This window comes from Lepisma saccharinum, chromosome 1, assembly GCF_977018435.1.
Source record: "Lepisma saccharinum chromosome 1, izLepSacc3.1, whole genome shotgun sequence".
In the NCBI taxonomy this organism is placed as follows: domain Eukaryota; kingdom Metazoa; phylum Arthropoda; class Insecta; order Zygentoma; family Lepismatidae; genus Lepisma; species Lepisma saccharinum.
In genome coordinates this window covers 10173426-10194180 of record NC_139229.1, presented here as the reverse complement: position 1 = coordinate 10194180, position 20755 = coordinate 10173426, and the positions used below count along the sequence as shown (strand labels likewise).

The 20755-nt window shown below is 39.5% G+C and overlaps 1 protein-coding gene across 3 annotated transcripts in view; it reads left to right on the top strand.

Moving 5' to 3' along the window:
• Positions 1-20755, top strand: part of LOC145992616 (aminopeptidase N-like) — a 351916-nt gene that overhangs the window by 159160 nt on the left and 172001 nt on the right. For all 3 annotated transcript variants that reach the window (XM_083128997.1, XM_083129006.1, XM_083129014.1), the window contains one exon: positions 9625-9677. The gene's annotated coding sequence lies outside the window, so the exon portion shown is untranslated. The remainder of the gene's footprint in view (positions 1-9624; positions 9678-20755) is intronic.

The window sequence follows — 20755 nt, the reverse complement described above, 5'->3', positions numbered from 1 at the left end:
TACATTCTGATTCCCACCTAACCCCGCCTCATCGCAAATATTGTAGAATAGTGGCCACTTTTGTTTCATATTTTAGATGAATGTATTCATGTTTAATTGCATATTATTATTTTAAGGACCCCCCACACACAAATTTGGGTGCCGAAACTGGAAGGAGCCTGCCTGCATTTCACATGGTGTTTTTCTTTCACGCCAACAGGTGGCTCTACTTATTGCAATACTGGGAACTGTGTAATTAACGAAAAATGGGGCGCTTGTCTGTAAATTAAGATAGATAACTCTTGCTGAATGTTCCCTGTCCTTTTAAATTGCCTAAGTGCTTTCTGTTCTCTTTCAAAAAACATCTGTCTAACAAATAAATAGGCTCTTGTCCTACTTGCGAAATACTTAACTTGTGTATTATGTTCACAGAAAAGTCGAAGGAAGGTGTTTGGTTAAGAAATTATCATATATTGAAAGATATGTCATACATACACTATTATTGAGTGACTGTGCAAAATTTTAAAATGGGATGCCAATGGGATCCAGAGTTATGTTAGATATAGTTACGTATGATAACAGATTTTAATAGACAAATTACTATAATTTAAAAGTAAGAGTATAACAGAAATGTAAATCAAATATAGACAAAATACTGTTTAACTTAATGTACAATGTGAAGCTGAAATTTACAATCCCATTCTTAGAAATGCAGGGTGATTCAAAAATCCGATCTCACAGGCAACTCCGTTATTAGTGCACATAGTGAAAAATAGAAAGAGGGGAAAGTTGTTGGAAATAGGCGAGTTTCAATCTAAAGTGCTTGAATTTTTAATTTAGCATGCATCTTTCAGGCTATACACTGGCACGAGTCTCATTCGTAGCCGAAATTGCTATATGCTTGGCTCCGACTACCGTATGTCATTGCAATACCATACCGTACTGAGTAAATTAAGAATTGATGAGTGTAATTATAGGCAATGCGGAGCTAGTATTGTGGCCGGATTCTCATTTATGCATCTTTTTATCATTTTCTAGCGGTCGCTCAACACCCACCCCAAAATTCCTCAACACCAGTGCCCGAATTAACGGGAGGGTGGCGGGGATTTCCTCCTCACACAAAATTTTATCCCCGGCAAAAGAATATTATTTTTACCACTGCCACGGATGTTTTTATCGCCCTCAAAGAAATAGGAATTGAAAGCATACAGTATTGTATTTCTTAACTATGCAAGAAACACAGTTTAGGAATAATTTATTTTCATTCTTCAAAGATTTCCCTGCCGAAATGTAAGCAGCCTTGAGGATTAAAGAAAGGCATCATTTGGCAATTAATCAACCTAAACGAGCCAAGACAACAGCAGATATTTTCCATTTGCCATGGTGCTGATATAGTTTACATGTACAGTGCGTTCGAAAAGTAACTACACATGGACTAGTACAATACGTAACATCGACTTACCTTACAGTAATTGCTGGAAATGGTTCCCATGAACTGGCTCGCTGTGTGAACCTGCACACAACGCAGGATTACCAACCTTTGCAGAAAACATTACTCGCAGCGCAAGGAATACAATCCCTCAACATATAATCGTGTTTATATACGTGTATAGTTACTTTTCGAACGCACTGTATTAAAATGTTCACAAGAAACTTGTAGGTTATATGGGCATTATGTTTGAACTTGAAATTTGGTTGTTTTAGATTATGCTAGTTCGATAGCACTTTGAGGTTTTGTTTTCTTAAAATGTAAATATTCCGTTTATAAATTACGTGTAAATGTTATCAGAAGATTTAATGTCATAGGTCGTAAGATAATAGTTTAACTTATTCAATGGTAACGTGCATAAATTTGCCTGCTCAAAAGTATCTACCTCCTAAGATGAAATCAGAAATACGCCACTGAGTTCCATCCCCCAAAACGAAAACTTAATTTACACAGTGCTCAACACCCTCCCCCCTAATTTCTAAAACGGCCCAATTTGCGATCATTTTGGCTCTAAATTTACCCTTAAATCCTTCCAAACATGAACTTAGAGACCCTAAGATGGAAAATTCTGGATAAAGCCATGGTGTGGTTACCAGAAAATGGATTTATTTGTACTACAAATTGTTAAATATGTAAATATATACTTTAATGAAAATATGGAATTAAATAGGTGAGAAATGAGTATTATCAGTAAGCAAGCTGCTGACCATTATACATATAAATGCATGAAACTTATATGACATTAATTGTAATGCAAAATCGAAATACAATATGTTGTTTATTTTTTATTGCCAAATTAATGGATTATCAAACAATATTGTAAGTGTCGAACGTGAATATCCTCTTGTTTTCCCTAAAGAGAGATTTATATAGACTGAAACTGCGTTCAATGTCGTGTGAAGTAATGGGAGTATATTTAAAATATGGAATGGATTTCACTGTGAAAGCTTGAATTGTTGTTGCTCTATTGTTGACAAGAATGCGATGAAAACAGATGCATTGGCTATTGTCCAGATTTTAAATGAGATGAACGGAAAACTGCTATTTAAACAGAAGGCCAGTAGCGGCGATTTGGGGAAGGGGACACTTTTGTCCCCGCATTATGCTAAACCTTATCTAACCGCCCCACCCAGTTTTGGAACGTTGCCCCCTAGTTTTACAACCCAATCGCCGCCACTGCACATGGGAAATTTAGTAATAGCATGAATCTATATAAAAATGTATGTATGTATGTTTGTTCCGGCATAACTCTCGAACACCTGGAGCAATTTCAACCAAACTTGGTACACATATGACGTACAATCTGGAAAGAAGTACTTTGGGGGTAAGACACCTCTGGCACCCCTAGGGGTGGGAAGGGGTGACATGTAAAAATAATCGAAAACAACCTATATTAGTGTGGAATGAATAGTTTTCGGGGTCGCTAAGATGAATAGTGGCACTCACTCTCAATGGCGTTCAACTCCAAGTTCATGACCTACCGGCATGGGGGGTGAGAAGGGGTGAAAAATAAAATGTCAAAAATGACCTACAGTAGTGTCGAATCCATAGTTTTCGGTGTCGCTAAGCTAATTGGTGACATTCACGATTGCAATTTTCATATGTGTACCAAGTTTGGTTGAAATTGCTTCAGGCGTTCGAGACGTTTGATTACTTTATAATTTGTATACTGTACTTATACTTTTCAGTACCTGTAAATAAAATTAGTTACAATTTACACTATAGTTAGAATTCATTGTTTTCCTGTCTAATAGAAGATTGGGATAAATAAATACCCGGAAAACGCCAGGTAATCAGCTACTATGGAATATATGTCGGAAGATAGTTGGAAATATGGACATTATATGAAAATATAGCTAAAAAAATGTTCTAGAAGATTATGTATGTATAAATATGGAAAATGAAGCATGTTCAAGCTTTTTTACCACCATATGCAAAGATAATGCAAAAAAAAAACATTGATCTTAGCATAATATGAAGATATTCATTTACATATATCTGTTCCCTGCTTATCACGAATAGCCATCAGTTGCAACGAAACGATTTGAGCAAGACGCTACGTAAACACATTAATAAGAGAGGAACCGATTTTTAAACGTTTCTCCTTTTCCCTGGCGTCGCAGGCAGAGAGGAGGTGGCCGTCCGCCCGCACATGTGGCCTGGATGGCTTTTGGCGCGAAATCGCTGGAAATTTGCCCGCCTATCCTCGGAGGAGAATTTATGTCGGTAGGGAGTTGGTGAATATCGCGGGAAAACACACTTTCCACGCGAGGGGGAAAAAGGGCCAAGGGAGTGGGCAAGTTGAAACCTGTGTCTGAGTTGCCAGGAGGCTGCCGGAAAAGTTACCGGGACAAAGATTGCAAAAGCGGCAAGTACACTCGCTCTGATTTCCCGCCTGCGTGGAAACGTTGAGACAATAGCCTTACCTGATTGGCTCCTATAAGTAGCTACACTGTAAAGTATTGCTTTGGTGTTTTAAGTCCACTTTATGCACAGTACGGCTAATCGGGACTGGACCTACAGTTTAAAGTGGGATCCGCACCACTATGTGCTTCCACCGGGTATCGAACCCAGGACCCCTTGATTTCAAGGCGACGACGCTATCACCAGGGGTGCCCTTCCCCTCCCCCAAGGCCAATGGCGCATCCCCCCAAATCATATCATTCGCGCCCTTAAACCATATCGTAATCCCCACGAAATATTTAATTACGACAGCGTTTCTACTGAAAGAAATCTTTTTCTTAGCTTTACTGAACATTATAATTGATCTGCCCCTCCTCCCTAAACAGGGGTGCCATCACTCAAGACCACCCCTAAAATCGTTCATCATAATCGAGAGTATCGTGTGGATCCCACTTTAAACTGTAGGTTCAGTCTGGATTAGCCTAAGAGTGCATAAAGTGGACTTAAAAAACCAAATCAATCAATCAACAAGAATATCGCTTGTCTTGGAATGCAGCTTTAGTATAAAAACTTCATATTCATCTCATTAAAGCGCCAAACACACATCGTAGCAACAAATTATTTCGAGCGAAGCGAGCAAGAAAATTTTTACATCCATTTCTTTGCAGGCTTTGAAGAATATTAATTTAATGGGGGTGTCAATACTTTCTTAAGATCCCGAGATATTTAGTCTCTTCCTTTTCCAGCTTTTCCTTTGGCACATTCGGGGTCGAAAACGTGTGGATGCCTTATCGCTAAATACAATCTCCAAAATGTAATGTTCGAACTCTCTCTCCACTACAGAAATCCCTTGACAATCTACGTTTTAACACTTTATCAATAGCTTTCTATCTCCCCCTTTAAATTTCATACTCAATCCTACCACCAAGATTTCCATACCAATGTTAGACTTACTGTTAATATTGAAGAGTAGATATTGCCTTCTCCAAAAAATTAATTCTCAATCTTCACACCAGAATTTCCGCAACAGTCTAAGACAATAGTAATACACAAGAATTGGATACCCCCCTTCAATTTAATGATCAATCTCCCTCTAACTAAAATACTCGCCAGAATCTAAGACCTAGAGTTGGATACTGTCCCCCCAAAGTTTAATTCAGAATCCACCTCAGAACCCACCTGTCAATTAAGGCCTAATATTTACGAGTTCGATATCCCCCCCTCCTTTCGATAATGCCCTAAACACTTTCATTTCTTCATCTAATGGATTAAATATGGTGCATTTAAGGTGTAAAATTTTTACATATCTTTTGGAAAAGATATAAATGTTGAATTTTATATTATTTGAGAGAAACCCCTCAAAAATCTCGATGGCGCAATGAACTGGCAAGAAGTTTGAGCTACGTTTTGCCATCAAATTTTGTGTAAAACTTGGCGAATCCGCTGTTGTGACTTATAAAAAGTTACAAAGGGCTTATGGAGAACATTCCCTATCCAGGGCACAAGTGTTCAGACGCACAAGTCCTTTATAGAAGGCCGAGAACAAAGTGAAGAGAAACCTCGTGTGGGAAGACCTTCAACCTCAAAAACTAACGACAATGTTAGGTCACATCGTCGATTGACGTTGAGAATGATCAATAGTGAGTTGAATTTGAACCGGTTTACCGTCCATCAAATTTTAGCACTTCGATGCTGCACCACGACAACGCCCCATGTCACACGGCAGTCTCCATCAAGGAATTCTTGCAGAAAAAAGCATTCGTGTGGTTCCTCAGGTCCCGTATTCGCCGGATCTCAGTCCCTGGGACTTCTTTCTTTTCCCCCTGCTCAAAAACAACTTGAAAAGGCGCCATTTTGGTACTTTGGATAATACCCAGGAGAGCGTAACCGACGAGCTGAAGGGTATTCGAGCAGAAACCTTCCAGCACTACTACGAACAATGGAAACAACGCCTCCGTCGCTGTGTAGCTGCCCCAAGGGAACTACAGGATGAGCATAAAGTCTTTCCCTGATTATGAATATTTATATCTCAACTTCCACGGTAGATAGGCAAATAAAACCTATGTCAATAAGTAGTGCAATCTGTCAAGTTTTTTTCCATTTCTTTGTTTTGTCTGATTCGTAGAGACTGTCCCATATCATGGCCACCGCGTTCGCCGGACATAACCCCTCTTGACTTTTTTTTTGTTACGTTAAGGACACAGTGTTTAGTTCACCAGTTCCTGATATGCAAACCCTTCAGTCACGAATACGGGATGCTATAGAGACGGTGACGGAAGAGATGTAAGCAAAGACATGGAGAGAAATTTAGTATCTCCTAGACGTTCTAAGGGCAACAAAGGCAGCACATGTCGAAGTGTACTGATAAAAAAACTTTATGAGTTAAGCTACCATTTCCAACAAACCGCATATCTGTATGTAGCATAGTTCTTTAGCAATAAAAGTTTGTAATCAGGGAAAGACTTTATGCTCACCCGTATTTGGAAGGGGATAACCTTGATTTGTAAAAATAATAATATTCATAGTTAAAACAAAATCAGTCTCATTATCTCGTAGGTCTTTCTACTTCTACATGAAAATTCGGGACATTTCCGATTTAATATCCTCGCCTGGCAACCTTGATTCGCCCGCGCCCGCTTGTTTTTCATATATCTGGGTTGTTCCTCGGCCCCCGCGGAAGAACATCGCGACAGTGACATTCAGTAGCAGCTGATGCCGCTGAGAGGAAGGGGTTGGTTTCAAATTCCGAGACGGCTGTATATTGGAACCAGGGGAGTGTGAATGGAAGAAACGCGGGACGAGAGATACGGTGACAGGTTGTCATCCAACACCCGACTCCTCCTCAGCCCGTTGTCAGGTACGAGGCTTTCGCGAATGAACTGTTCATACGGGTGAAGGATTCAATTATTATTAACGGTTCTGAAAACTTGACTCCGGAATTTGTTTTTCCTCGTGCAATTTAAATTCGATCCAAGTTGCGTATTGTTTCATTTCAATACTGAACTTGGACCTTATTTAAACTGACCTGAAAAAAAATATTCCTGGACCGTTTTTAAATTAATCCACGAAAAAGATTCCTGGACCGAATTGAAATACTTTACAGATGAAAAGCAGGCCTCCCCGATGGCGCAGTGGTAGCGTCGTCGCCTTGTAATCAAGGGGTCCCGGGTTCGATTCCCGGTGGAGGCACATAGTGGTTTGCAACCCACTTTAAACCGTAGTCCCAGTCCCGATTAACCTTACTGTGCATAAAGTGGACTTAAAACAACAATCCAATCCAACTTCAAGCAGCTTCGTTGACGCTTCATTTTCTGATTGTTCTTGTTTCATCTGACCTAAGCAGGTGTTTTTTATTTGAGCAATTTTCACACCGAAAGTACCTCTGAGATGCATTGGTGCATGTACATTACAAAATACAACATGTTGACATCGCACATAATATGTAGCTATCCATCAATGTGGCAGAATTTTTTTTATAATGATATAACATAATATAATAGTAAAACATACAATGACAAATTATTTCTTGAAGTGAACTAGTTCTGTAAAAGTACAATATCATATAGTGTATACAATCTAAATTAATTATATGAAGTTATTTAATTCCTGAAATTCTTGAACTGAATATAATGTATATTCCAATAACAATTTTTTCACTTTACTTTTAAAGATTGTGGTTCTTTCAAAATTTTTGTAACTTTTTGGTAATATATTGTATAACTGGATGCCTGAGTAAAAAGGTCCTGTTTGGAATGCAGTTAGCCGCACTTTGAGAATGTGGAAGTTATCTTTTTGTCTGGTATTGTAATTGTGAGTGTCTATGTTCCTCGGATAGTTCGATGTTGTTTCGTGTATGAAAGTAAGTGTTTCAAGTAGGCTATGTACAAACTTGGAAGTGTTAATATACGTGTGTAACATCAAGGAAATATACGGAAGAATTAATGGAACTATCTCCCTGTTGAGTAGGGTGACCAGACGTCCAGTTTTATCCGGACATGTCCTCCGTTTTAGGGCGGATTTTTTTAGAATTCTGTAAATGTCCTCCTTTTTTGGAAAGAGTATGGCATCGACCATAGCAAATGTGCTCCATAGAGAATCCTTCAACACATAACGATCATCAAAGCTCTCGGGGCGCATTAAGTATTCGAGCAATGCTCGCCTAGCATCTGGGAGCTGAACACTATTACTTTCCTGACTGAGTCATTAGTAGGGGTGTGCGGGATCCTGAAAAGTCAGTACCGGGATCGGAAAATAAATAAATTATAAATTCCGTCCCGAAATGATTTCCATACTTTTCGGGATCTCGAGCAGTCCGCAACCTCCAAATGGTCATTTTTAAAAGTGGTTAATCAAAAAACACTCATTCCCAGACTGGGATTCGAACGCGGGACCTCTGGCGTTGTGGCATGGTGTGCTAACCACTCCGCCACAGAGGGTGGCCAGTTCATTTTCGAGTCATACACACGCGATACAGAAACCCGTAGTGAGAATTTTGATTATTAAGTAATATTTACTTTTATGAAATAACGAAGCGGAAGCGTAAATTCAACAATGATCTCGCAAGAATATATCCAGCTTTTAAAAGGATGGAAGAAACGAATATGAGGTAAAGTGTAAGGTGGTCGTCACTTTCCCCTGCTGTTGAAAGACTGCTAGAAATGTTCCTGGCATTAAAATCATATTTCTTGACCCAATCCAAACTACCTAAAATTTAAATTCGTTTTTTTGAAAAAGCGAAGCTTACCTGTTACATTTGTATTCAGTTATAGGATATTGCATTCTAATATCCATTAATTGAAAAAAGAGTAACATTCTGTGCCTCAAATTATAAATATTCCTATGTAGGTATGATTGTCACGTGTTAAATAGTAGAGTAGGAGTTTGCTCTCGTTGAGAAAATCATCAGAATTATCTTTGAGCAAAGTGTTGGTATTTTTTTTAAAATATTGATTAAATTGTAAGTAATGGCAAAATGAGTTGCCATTTTTTGCGGTGTCCTCTTTTCTATGGCTTTGTCTTCCTTTTTTTTTTACTATTCTCTGTCCTCTTTTTGACTGTGTCCGGTCACCCTATTGTTGAGGGATCTTTAAATTTCCCTCATTTGAATTTTTTCCCGTTCAACCAGTTTAGGCGAAATGGATTTCGGCGAAAGGGGATATCTCGTTTCGCCTAAAATGGCTGCCAGGTCATAAATCACATTAGGCTATCTTGTGCTGATAACCAATTAGGCAAAACGGGACTACGCAACTTTGGATATAATCGCTCTCAGAACGTTCCTTCTTAACCATTCACCTAGCTTATTACTCGATTTCATTTTTGGCATGTAGAGTCCCTATACTTCCACTTTTGGCTACTCGCGTCGATGAGGATGAGTGATGATATGATATTGATGAAGAGGCACTCACAGACATCCATGCCCAGGATGGGATTCGAACCCGGGACCCCTGGCGTTGTAGCATGCCGCGCTAACCACTCCACCACGGGGTTTATTACTTGCAAAAACAATTTTGACAACCACAACTTGACACTAAATGAGTTGCTCGTGATGGAACCGTTCAGTTGAACAGTTTACTGTGGGAAATCAATTAATTGATTATTTATTTCTTAACGCGCTGTTATAGCGCATACGAATAACATACCTATCAATCAAAATACTTAATATTTTTTGCCTGCGTTATGATTGACACCATACCTAATTTATGTACTATTTGATGAGGATCTATTTCGCTAACAACTCTTATTTATCCTTCCAGGTTCCGCAAGAGCAAAGTACTTCCATCCCTGCACTTTGAAGCGTAACGCCAAGGTAGGATTTTTCAGTATTTTGTATGTGGTGTGGTCGAAAAATAAGGTAACTAACTAATGAAATCTTGAGGAAGATACTGTAGATTCGAGATTCGCCGAAACTCGGGTGCTTAGTTACAAGTAGTTAAACCCTATATACACTATATACGGGAACTGGCACAAATTATTTAGATTGACCAATCTCAGCAAGATTTACAGTAAAATAAGCTCATCCTGATTTGCCTACAAGGATTTTCCTCATTTAGAAAAGTAAGTCTTGAGGACACTCAGCGATTGCTTAATGGAACTTATTCTTCCAAATTCTGTAAGTTTTTAGTGCTGCCATCTTGTGGAAGGAATTTCGGTAACTGTTGCTGCTTTGACGGCACGCAGCGATTGCTTAATGGAACTTATTCTTGTAGATTCTGTACGTATCCAGTATTTTCCATCTTGTAAAAGGGGACTTCCACGATGGCGCTCTGGTAGTGTAGTCGCCTTGTAATCAAGGGATCCCGGGTTCGATACCCGATGGAGGCACATTGCACAGTGGTTCGGATGCCACTTTAAACTGTAGGTCCAGTCCCAATTAGCCTTACTGTGCACAAAGTGGACTTAAAACGCCAATTCAATCAATCAATCAATCATCTTGTAAAAGGAATTTCGATAACTGTTTCTGCTTTGAGAGGACCCAACGATTGCCTACTACAATTTATTCTTTTATCTATACTTTCTGTGCGCATCTAGTGTTTCCATCTTGTAGATGGAATTTCTTTATCTGTTTCTGCTTTGAGGGCACTCAGCCACTCAGTGATTGCTTACTGGAACTCATTCTTTTAGACCCTGTATGTAGCAAGTGCTGCCATCTTGTAGAAGAAATTTCGTTAACTGTTTTTGCTTCGAGGGGAAGAGCGATTGCTTGCTGCAACTCATTCTTCTAGATTCCCAAAATGCTGACCAAGACGGAATTTATTGTCAAATAGACACACTATAAACGTGACGTTTCAACCTTACAGCAAGGTCTTCCTCAGATTCTGAACCAAATTCAAATCTGTTTGACCTGTTTGACAATAAATTCTGCCTTGGTCAGCATTTTAAGGGTTTTATTGAACATGGAAACAAAGTTTAATAGTGTGATCCTGTACGTAGTCAGTGCTACCATCTTGTAGAAGGAATTTCATTAACTGTTTCTGCTTTGAGGGCACTCAGCAATTCCTTAATGGAACTTATTCTTCTAGACCCTGTACGTATCCAGTGCTACCATCTTGTAGAAGAAAATTCGTTAACTGTTTCTGCTTTGATGGCACTCAGCGATTGCTTAATGGAACTTACTAATCTGGACCCTGTACGTAACCAGTGGTGCCATCTTGTTAAAGAAATGTCGTTATCTGTGTCAGGCTCTCTTTTACTTTGATAAATGTTACTTTCTGTTCACGTTCCTTCATATATTCTGCGTTCTTGTCTCTGTTTGGTAATAAGCAACACAATGGCGATAGCAGAACGTGAACAACAAGCATTTTCCTGAAAACTGCCTCTCTTTTCAGCTTCCCAGAATTCCATGCGCCAACGACACCCATCGAGTGCATAGTGTCTGAGCCCACCCTATCGAGGGTTCTTTAACGCTTTAAGAGCCCGCTTGGAAATTCACCTCCCACCCCTAGCTCCTGGCAGATTTTGCCATGCCGCCATTTGGAATTCTGTGTTCGTCGCTGCGAAGATTAAACGAGCCGAATCAACAAGCGTTACAAGGCTAAGAGCAATGCGAGGCTGTTATTAAGTCCCCCCCTACGTATCTCGGGTGAAAAATGTTCAACACGTACTTTGCTTCCCCTGCTGCATTTTTCCAGCACGTGGAGCGCATAGGATTATGGGTGAATTTATTTGAAGGCTTCTTTTTTCGAGTTCGCAACTCTGTTCGGTACCAGAAATGAAGATTCTTGATATGTTCTTTGTCGGCGCCGTATTCTGTTTGCGAATATGTGAAGTGGCTTTTGTGTCATCATGATAAATATCCCTGGGTAATGAACTGAATTTGTCCATTCAAGGTGCTTCGGTTTTGACCGACAAGAATGACGTCATGTCATGATGACATTGTTGGTCCACAATATACCTACTCATTTCTGAACCTGTTGGAGCACGTCATTCATTTTGTATGAATAAAACTACGCCTACTTATTTCTCAGCTCTACGGAGCACGTGCTCTATTTTGTATGAATAAAACTGCTGAGAGAATAGAACTTCTCACATGCTCACGTCTCAACTCGTTCGGCACGTGCTCCATTTTGTATGAATTAAAACTGCTGGGAGAATAAAACTACGCCTATTTATTTCTCAGCTCTTCGGAGCTCATGCTCCATTTTGTATGAATAAAACTGCTGGGAGAATAAAACTATGCGTACTTATTTCTCAGCTCTACGGAGCACGTACCCCATTTTGTATGAATAAAACTGCTGGGAGAATAAAACTACGCCTACTCATTTCTCAGCTCTACGGAGCACGTACTCCATTTTGTATGAATAAAACTGCTTAGAGAATAGAACTTTTCACATGCTCACGTCTCAACTCGTTCAGCACGTGCTCCATTTTGTATGAATAAAACTACTGAGAACCTGCTTACACAAGGGCGCAAATTTGTCTATATGTTACCATTCAGTAAGCTAAACTATTGCCTTGCGGTTGCAAGTACCTTAGAACATTAGTTCTAACCTGCGTCATGAAATCTTATGACATAATTTACATATAAGTTAGAAACACTGACTATATTTACATTCCAAGAAAACCCAAACTCATACACGAAAATAGCTATCGAAATAGTAACACCGAAAACTTGACCAAAGTCTATTGTCAAGTTAAAACTTGTGGCAGTGTTGCCAACTTAGCTCTCTTGAAGCCAGGTCTGGCTCTTTCGTGCACTCGTTTGGCTGTGAACTTGGGCGCCTGCCCCCGTGCTCCACTATGATCCCATCACTGATTCCGGCCCACATAGACCAGCTTTTGCCATGATTATGCATTTTGCACGTGACGTGATATTGTTATATTGGCTGCGTCGCCCCATCCCCTCTTTATATATCTCCAGCTACTTTTTTATAGCGCCGTGTTGACGTGAAATTGGCATAATATTGTTATCAGAGAATCCTTCATACGACCATGAGATAGGTGATGCCGCCGGATTTACATGGTGAAAACTAAGAATAAATTGTCATCAATTTAGAGTTAACGGTAATAGCAGCGCCCCACTCCTTTGACAACTAACATTACTCTAGAAAGCACTTGGTAAATCTAGCTCCTTCAAAGTCAGTTTTAACTCCATTTAAGGTTAAATTTAGCTCTTTTATGCGAATCAGGTTTGGCAACACTGCCAGGATGGCCGTAGGAGTCAAGGAGAAATGCATTAGGCTTATGGGGAGTATCCTTTGATTTGTTCTCTTTGGTATATCAAACTTCTGATGGAATAGAAAATGATATAAACGGAAAGAGGGCGGTTTGAAGATGTGTTTGACAAGCGGAAAAGTCGAAACTTCCATTTGATTAGCCGCAACTTGATGTTGAAGTTGATTCCCCATAAGGAACAACATAAAAAAACGCTTCCACTTGCAACATGGGGAGAAATTCATACTCTTGATACACCCAGTTTTTTTTTAGTAGCAATGCCCTTTCGAGCGATATTGAAATAAATGCATAATTGGTGCGTAACTGTACCTCCTCCCCTTAAAAAATGTGAAATACAAGCACTATGCCATGAAAACTTAAGCGTAAAATAGCCTGCTGTGTCTTGGATCGGTGATGTAGGTTAGTTGCAGAATGGGTCTTTAATCCACAAGGCGGCGTGCTTTTCGGCAGGCAAATCTTTGATGACTGAACCATTAATGCACAACAATGATATTTCAGTTGCGTTTGTTTCAGAGTTAGAAAGACTACGGGGTGTCCCAGTTAAAAATAGCCCGGCTCAAACACATTTGTCATGACGCAAATGACGGCTATATTTCACCAGTAAAATGGAACAGTCCATTGTAACGTGAACCGTGATAGGTACTGAAGGTCATCAGTACACAAACTTGGCATGTAACTGTTGATCGGAGCCGGGCTACTTTTAACTGGGACACCCTGTATATGCTTTCAATTCCATTTTCTTTGAAGGGGGATCGTTGCCTTGTAATCAAGGGGTCCCGGGTTCGATACGCGGCGGAGCTCGCTGTGCATAAAATGGTCATAAAACACCAACTCAATCAATCAAATCTTTTGAGGGGCATAAATACGTCCATGGCAGGAATATTTTTTTTTCTTTTGCCGGAAATATTTTTTTTCTGGGGGTGGATCTCCGACATCCCCGTTAATTCGGACACTGTATTTAAGACACTTCCATTGCATTTAAGACACGTCCATTGCGATATCTCCTCGCCTCATTCGCGATGTATAAAAACAAAACATTTCCTTCCTTTGCTTCGCAACTGAGCTTTCAAACTTCAAGAGAGTTGCGGAACTACCTGTTGCTCTGGGATCTCCGGCTGGGAGTCGATCTTCGTTTGCTTCTATCACGTGATTACATCGAGGTTCTTTTGTTTACGCTCGACTGGTGACTTTAATGATGTCTCATCCGCCTCTCCGCTGTGCAACAGGAGTTTCATTATGTAAGTGTTCTGTTACATTTACCTACAAGGATAACTACGCGGGAATATTGCACTTCCTCTCTCTCTCCTCATTTTACATGTTCCTCCTTTATCAAGCACACTAGAGTGGTCAGAGAGAACACTCACGTAATTATATGCTAGCATTGGAAAACTTATCTAAAAGCTTGGTCGGTAGATGGCAGGTAGAACTAGAGTTATCATACTAACTTCCGGTCCCGAATCCTGTTGTGGCCTTGGATAAACCTACGTTGCAATCCCAACTTTTAATTTGATGGCTGCGTTTTGAAACTAACAGTTAATGGCACAGACTTATCTCGTCAATATCTATAGTGACAATAAACTCAGTTCAATTCGTACAACTCCTACGTCACGTCATTGCATGCATATCTATTCAGGCTCTTGAAATTTCCCCGGTATTCTCTGCTTTCGGGGTGACAGAGAATGCTGACGATTTTGAGTTCTGGTAGACCTTTTCTGTCAACGTTCATAATATTGTTGGCTTCCCCTTACCTATCGTATGTGACCATACTCCTTCTGTTGATATTCTTGTCGCAACTGTTCATACTCGTGCATCCATTTTTAGTGGTTATTCCTCTTTCTTCGCATCACTTTGCTCTCTGTGATTTCGCTCAGTTTGATTGCTTCTATTCTCCACCCTTCTCTATCGCTTAATTTCCTTCTTCTGTCTGTAGAGCGTCTTTCTCTTTCCAGCGCACTTTCCCCTTTCTGTTCTCTTTCCTCCTTTCATTTATGGTTACTCGGTTCTGTTTTCATTGCTAGCTCCTCTTTCCGTTTCTACTATTTATTTCTTCGTTCTGTCTCTGGCACAATTCTTTCTCGCGTTTCTGCCCTCTTTCCGCTGTACCGCTTATTTCCTCATTCTCTATCTCCGTCCCTCTCTTTCTCTGGTAGCTTTCTTTCTACCATTTCTAGCGCTTCTTTTCTCCTATTTATATCACCATTGTTCTCTTTCCATTTCTAGCTCCTCTTTTCGTTTCCACTCGTTATTTCCTCATTCTCTTGTGCATTGCTCAGTCCTCTTTCCTCCTTCTGTTTATGGTCTTGATGTCCTGTTTCCATTTATAGCTCGTCTTCCCTTTTCTACTCATTATTTCCTCTTCTTTCTGACATTTTTTGTTCTCGCGTTTCTTAGTTCTCTTTCCTCCATTCCTTTATGGCATCTGGGTTCTCATTCCATTTCTGGATCGTCTTTTCATTTCTACTCCTTATTTGCTGGTTCTATCTCTCTGACATATTCTTTTCTCTCCTATCTCAGTCTTATTTCCTTCTTCAATTTATGGGCTCTCTGTCCTCTTTCCACTGCACCTTTTATTTCCTCTTTTTCTCTATATCTCCCTCTCTCTTTCTCGAGCAGATTTCAATCTACCATTTCTAACGCCTCTTTCCTCCTTCCATTTATGGCGTGCATGTCCTCTTCCCGTTTATACTCCTTATTTCCTCATTCATTAGCACGTTTCGCAGTCCTCTTTTGTCCTTGCATTTATGGTTTCTCTGTCCTCTTTCCATTTCTAGCTCGCCTTTCCTTTTCTATCGTTCATTTTCTCTCTAGCATCTTCCTCAGGATTCTGTTGCCTATTTTCTCCTTGCGCTTGTACTGCTTTAATCGTCCTTCCGTTTCTACCTCCACTTTCTTTCCTACATCTGCATTGTCTTTTTTCTTTCCTGGTTTCGAACGACTCTGCCCTTGCTGTAGATGCCTTTTCATACAGAGTGTAGCTTTTGCCTTTCCTACTTTGCTATTTTGCTTCCATTTGCAGGTGCTTGCAAATCATTTTAAGGCGGATTCCACAATAGTTGAGGGAAGTAAATCGACGCTTATAAAGCCTGCGTTATTGCTTTTTTTTGTATTTTGCAATTACTTTATTCTCGGTCCTTCGCTGCTATCCACTGCCCGAAGCGCCATTACCGGCGAACTCTCTTGTTGACTGCCTCGTTCTCTCGAGCGCTTTGCTAACGACGTTGGAACGGAGAATTCCGCCATTAAATTTTCCCCCGTCGCACGCCCATGTCAATTTTTATTTCGCCAGAGGGGACCAAACGGAAAATTCAATTAGTTGTAAGCCACGTCAATTAGGCTAGGCTGTCGCACGGGCCAATCAATAACCGCAGCCACAGAGCACATTTTTCATTGGAGCGTCCCTACTCCCTGTGGGTCGGCAACATCAAAGGACTTGAGGTTTCATATAAAAGTCACGTAATTTATTCACTGCTCCGATGTACAAGGGTTAACCCTATCACTGAACTATACCTGTACAAGGGCAAATGATAAGTACATAGAGGTTGGATCAAGAAGTTTCCGGAATGAAGACCTTAGACCGACTTTCCATTTACTGCATGGAATTCAAACTAGGGATGTTACCGAGACGTTTTTGTTAAAAAAAAAAAAGAAGGGTTGTTAATCCTTAAGTACTATGGAGGGGTCTGTCAGACCACAGTTTTGATTTTGAACTGTTGACTAGCACCGAGAATTCCTTCAATTCCTGGAATTATGCGGGAATTATTGGCTCCGTGAATTACGCACGAATTTTGCTTGAATTTCTCTCTGTAGACGTGAAAAATTGAAACTTTTATTAATCCAAATACCATTGAATTTATACATATTTATTAATGCCCTGAGGCAAGTTTTTAAAAGTTCAGCTTTTATTTTTATGGAGCAAGGAAAACAAAAGAAAGCTGCCTGGAAAATAAAACATAATTCTCTCAATCCGTTAACTTTGTTAGTGTCCTTTGCAGAACAATCTATCTGGCAGACGGAAGATTATTGCAAGATAAGATACCTTGGAGTTGATTAGTTAAATCTGAATTTGCAATTCTTATACAATTAACAATTTTTTTTAGATTACTATATCCCGTAACATTTTTGACTTGTGCTTGTAGATGTCGAGTCTGTGTATGTGCAACCTTAAATAAAATGTCTTAAATATATCTATATACTTTTAATTGAATTGAATCCGAATTTTTGGATACATTGAAATCGCACAGACCCTTTGTACTGATAATACGTATATTTGTGTATGGATGTGTGCAGGTGGTGAGAGACGGTATTACGTAAGGTTGAAATAGAAAAAGCATCTGCTTGTAGGTTTGGAAATCTCGCCTTGAAAACCGGGAATTGTACTTGAATTTTATCATGGCCCTAGAGTGGCCACCCTGTAGCTGATTTGCTATTTTCAATTTCTGACGCGTTTAGCGTGATTTGACATGGTTATACGGGTGTCCGAAATGTCACACAAGCGAGACTTCGAACGTACGTATCTTTTTGTACAAAAAGCGATAGAGATTAACTTTGTCTATGTGGATATTTTTAAAACATTAAACAAGACAATTATGCTCTACATAAACGTTCAGTGTGCGGAAAAAGTTAATATGGATCAATAGAAGCTGTGGAGTTTCTTGCAAACATTGTCTGTGTATCGATAATCTCTATGGGTATTTATCGAACTGATAAAATAACTATAAATATTTACGCCTTTTATGCCTAACAAACGATTTTATGGAGTTAATTATGTCATATTCATGAAAAGTATGTTTTTACCGAAATTACTAGGGGCACTGGCAACATTGGTAGTGTCAGGGGACAGCATCAGGTGTGCCCGACATATGGCTGTTCTTCAATGAATGTCCAGGTAAAAGAAAACTTGAAATATTTTAAACTTGTTGAACAGAGGGATGGGTAAGTTCCGTTTTGTACGATAAATTAATTATCGTACAAATCTCTTAATTCATCTGGGCATTTATTGAATTAACAGTTCCGTAACACTACAGCGTCCTGTTCAGTAACACCATACGACTGTGAACGGCGCAGAGGTGAAACTACGGAACCAAATCTGCTGTATATATTTTTCCTGCAGACTTGCTGATCAGTGGTATTAATAATTATTGGTCGTTATTGAACATCTCTCGTTTTTCCAAGCGAACAATGGTCCCCGAAACTCGAGCAAAAAACAAAGCGGCCCGCAGTCGGACATCGCAAACGGGGGATGTCACAAAAACGCATGGAGGTTTCAATTGAAAAGGAGGGGCGGGCGAGTCGGAGAATGGCATTTCTGAGTGGCAGGAGGCGGAGGGTGGGGGGGAGGGATTGAGGCGTAGGATGCTCCTGATGGTGACGTTGCTCCCAATGGGTCTCGCTTATCGCACACTTCTACAACACCTTTTTGGATGAAACCCCACCCTTCGTCTACAGACGTCAGCCAGGATTGAGTTCGTTGTTAGGGCTCTTAGCATAAATATTATAGCCTGTCTCTGCTAACTTTGGAGCAAGGCCGAGCATAGCGGCAGAGAAGAGGAGAACGCTGGTAACTGCAGTCGCTTTCCCCCACTCCACGCTATCCCATTCTCTCTCACGTGTTCATTGTTGGTACCGTCTCGCGTCACTACTTGCGCAGAGATTAGTTTTCGTTCGTCTGCTCCAGAGATACTTGGGACAGCGTATAGTTGTGAGCCGATACCGATGTATCGATATCGGAAAGTATCTGTTGGAATTTTCCGATTGCGGTCAATACTTTCCCGGAATTTTGTTTTTTTCACTGGCCACGCAAAATTCCACCAACACTTTGGCAGAGTATAATCTTTCTGGAAATTATGTAAAATTCGAAGTTTCTTTTCATTTTGAACCATTTTTTGTGTGAAAAACTTAATATTGTTATAACAGGTAATTTAATATTCCGATGTAATTTTTGAATATTTCAATTTTTTTAGAGATCTGATGCATATATTTAGTATGGAATACTTACACTAACTAACTAACCCTCTATCCTTCTTAAACCCGAAGGTTTATGTCTGCAGCAAAACAAGCCTTCCATCTGTCCCTATCAATCCAATATTTTCCATCCGTACCGATATCCTTTAGGTCCATCTCAACGTTATCCCTCCATCATCATATTGGCCTTCCTACAGGTCTCTTACCATCAGGTTTCCCAACAAGAATCCTGTAAACTCTTCTTCCATCTCCCATTCGTGCCACATGATCTCCCCATCTAAGTATTCTAGATTTAATCATTCTAATAATATCTGGACATGTATGAAGTTCTAAATTATGTAACCCTCTCCACTCACCTGCCTCCTCATACCTTTTAGGTCCAAATATTTTCCTAAGGATCTTATTTTCAAACACTCTCAATTTATGTTCCTCTTTCAATGTAAGGGACCACGTTTCGTACCCATATAATACTACAGGTAAAATTACAGTTTTGTTATTATAACTTTTAGTTTCTTAGATATTAAATCTGCTTTTTATTTTCTCTTTAACATTTTTAGTTGTTAGCATTACTCCTAAGTACTTGAATTTGGAAACTGATTCAAACGTGTTATTAATACTTAAACACTAATATTAATTCGCTACTTGCTACTTTTGCACTACTTATGCATAAATAAACTTAAAGCAACCATTTGGATATTCAGAAGGAATTCTAGGGCTCTAGTGCGACAGTTGTACTTACTGGAAAATAGATTCTGTTACTTATTATCATGATTCCCATCATTCGATAATGTAGATAGCAGTGTTACTTCATTTACTTATTTTTACTATAGGGTTTGAGAATAACGTATTTATGCAAGTGGCATATCAATTCAAATTGTATATGTGAGTATTGCAATTATGATGTTACAAAAAATAATGATTACAACTATACACAAATAAAATTTGGTCGGATTATTTGTGTTTATATATCAACATATTTTTCTTGAGAATAAATATTTCATTTTTTAATAGACTGATATGAAGACAGTATTTTGAACGAGAACTATATCTCACTGACTCTTTCAAGGATTATAATTGTCGTGAACATGATGGATAACCAGATTTTCTGCGTAGATTTTGTTTTTATGAACCTGCTGCAAAAGTGAGCGTTAATGTCTATAATTTTTTTCAATGTTGTCACATTCAAAATTTACCTCAAAATGCTGAGAAGAAATGTAGCTATAGAGAAATTTTCGTTACAACTACAAGAATTTTTAGCTTCGCTAGAGCTGCATCTACAATTTTGAAAATGTAGCGCCGCTACAGCTACAGCTACAGCTACAAATTTTGTAGCTCGCTACAAGTAGTGCGCTACTTCCAACCACTGGGTGTCGGGATAGCTGTTGGTATCTGTTCAAATGGTATCGATTTAACCGTAATAAATACACTGCAATTTTTTGGGCCTTCACCAAAAACACATTATTTATTCCAGGAAACCTGAAACTAACAAGGAAAGCATTTAACGTGACATCGAAGGACAGCGCTTTACCCAAATGGTATTCGAGAATTGTGCGATAAGCGATACCCGTTCTGAATGGCTCTTTTCGTAGCATTTTTGCATGCCGTCCGTAATTAATGCTAAACAGGAAGTTTCCATTTTTCATTTTCCCATTTTTTTGCCCCTCATCCCCCCCTCCTTTTTTTGTGCCCGGGGGGAAAGTTTGACAATGGCTGCCGCCTCAACGAATCCAATTTCGACTGACCTGGAAAGAG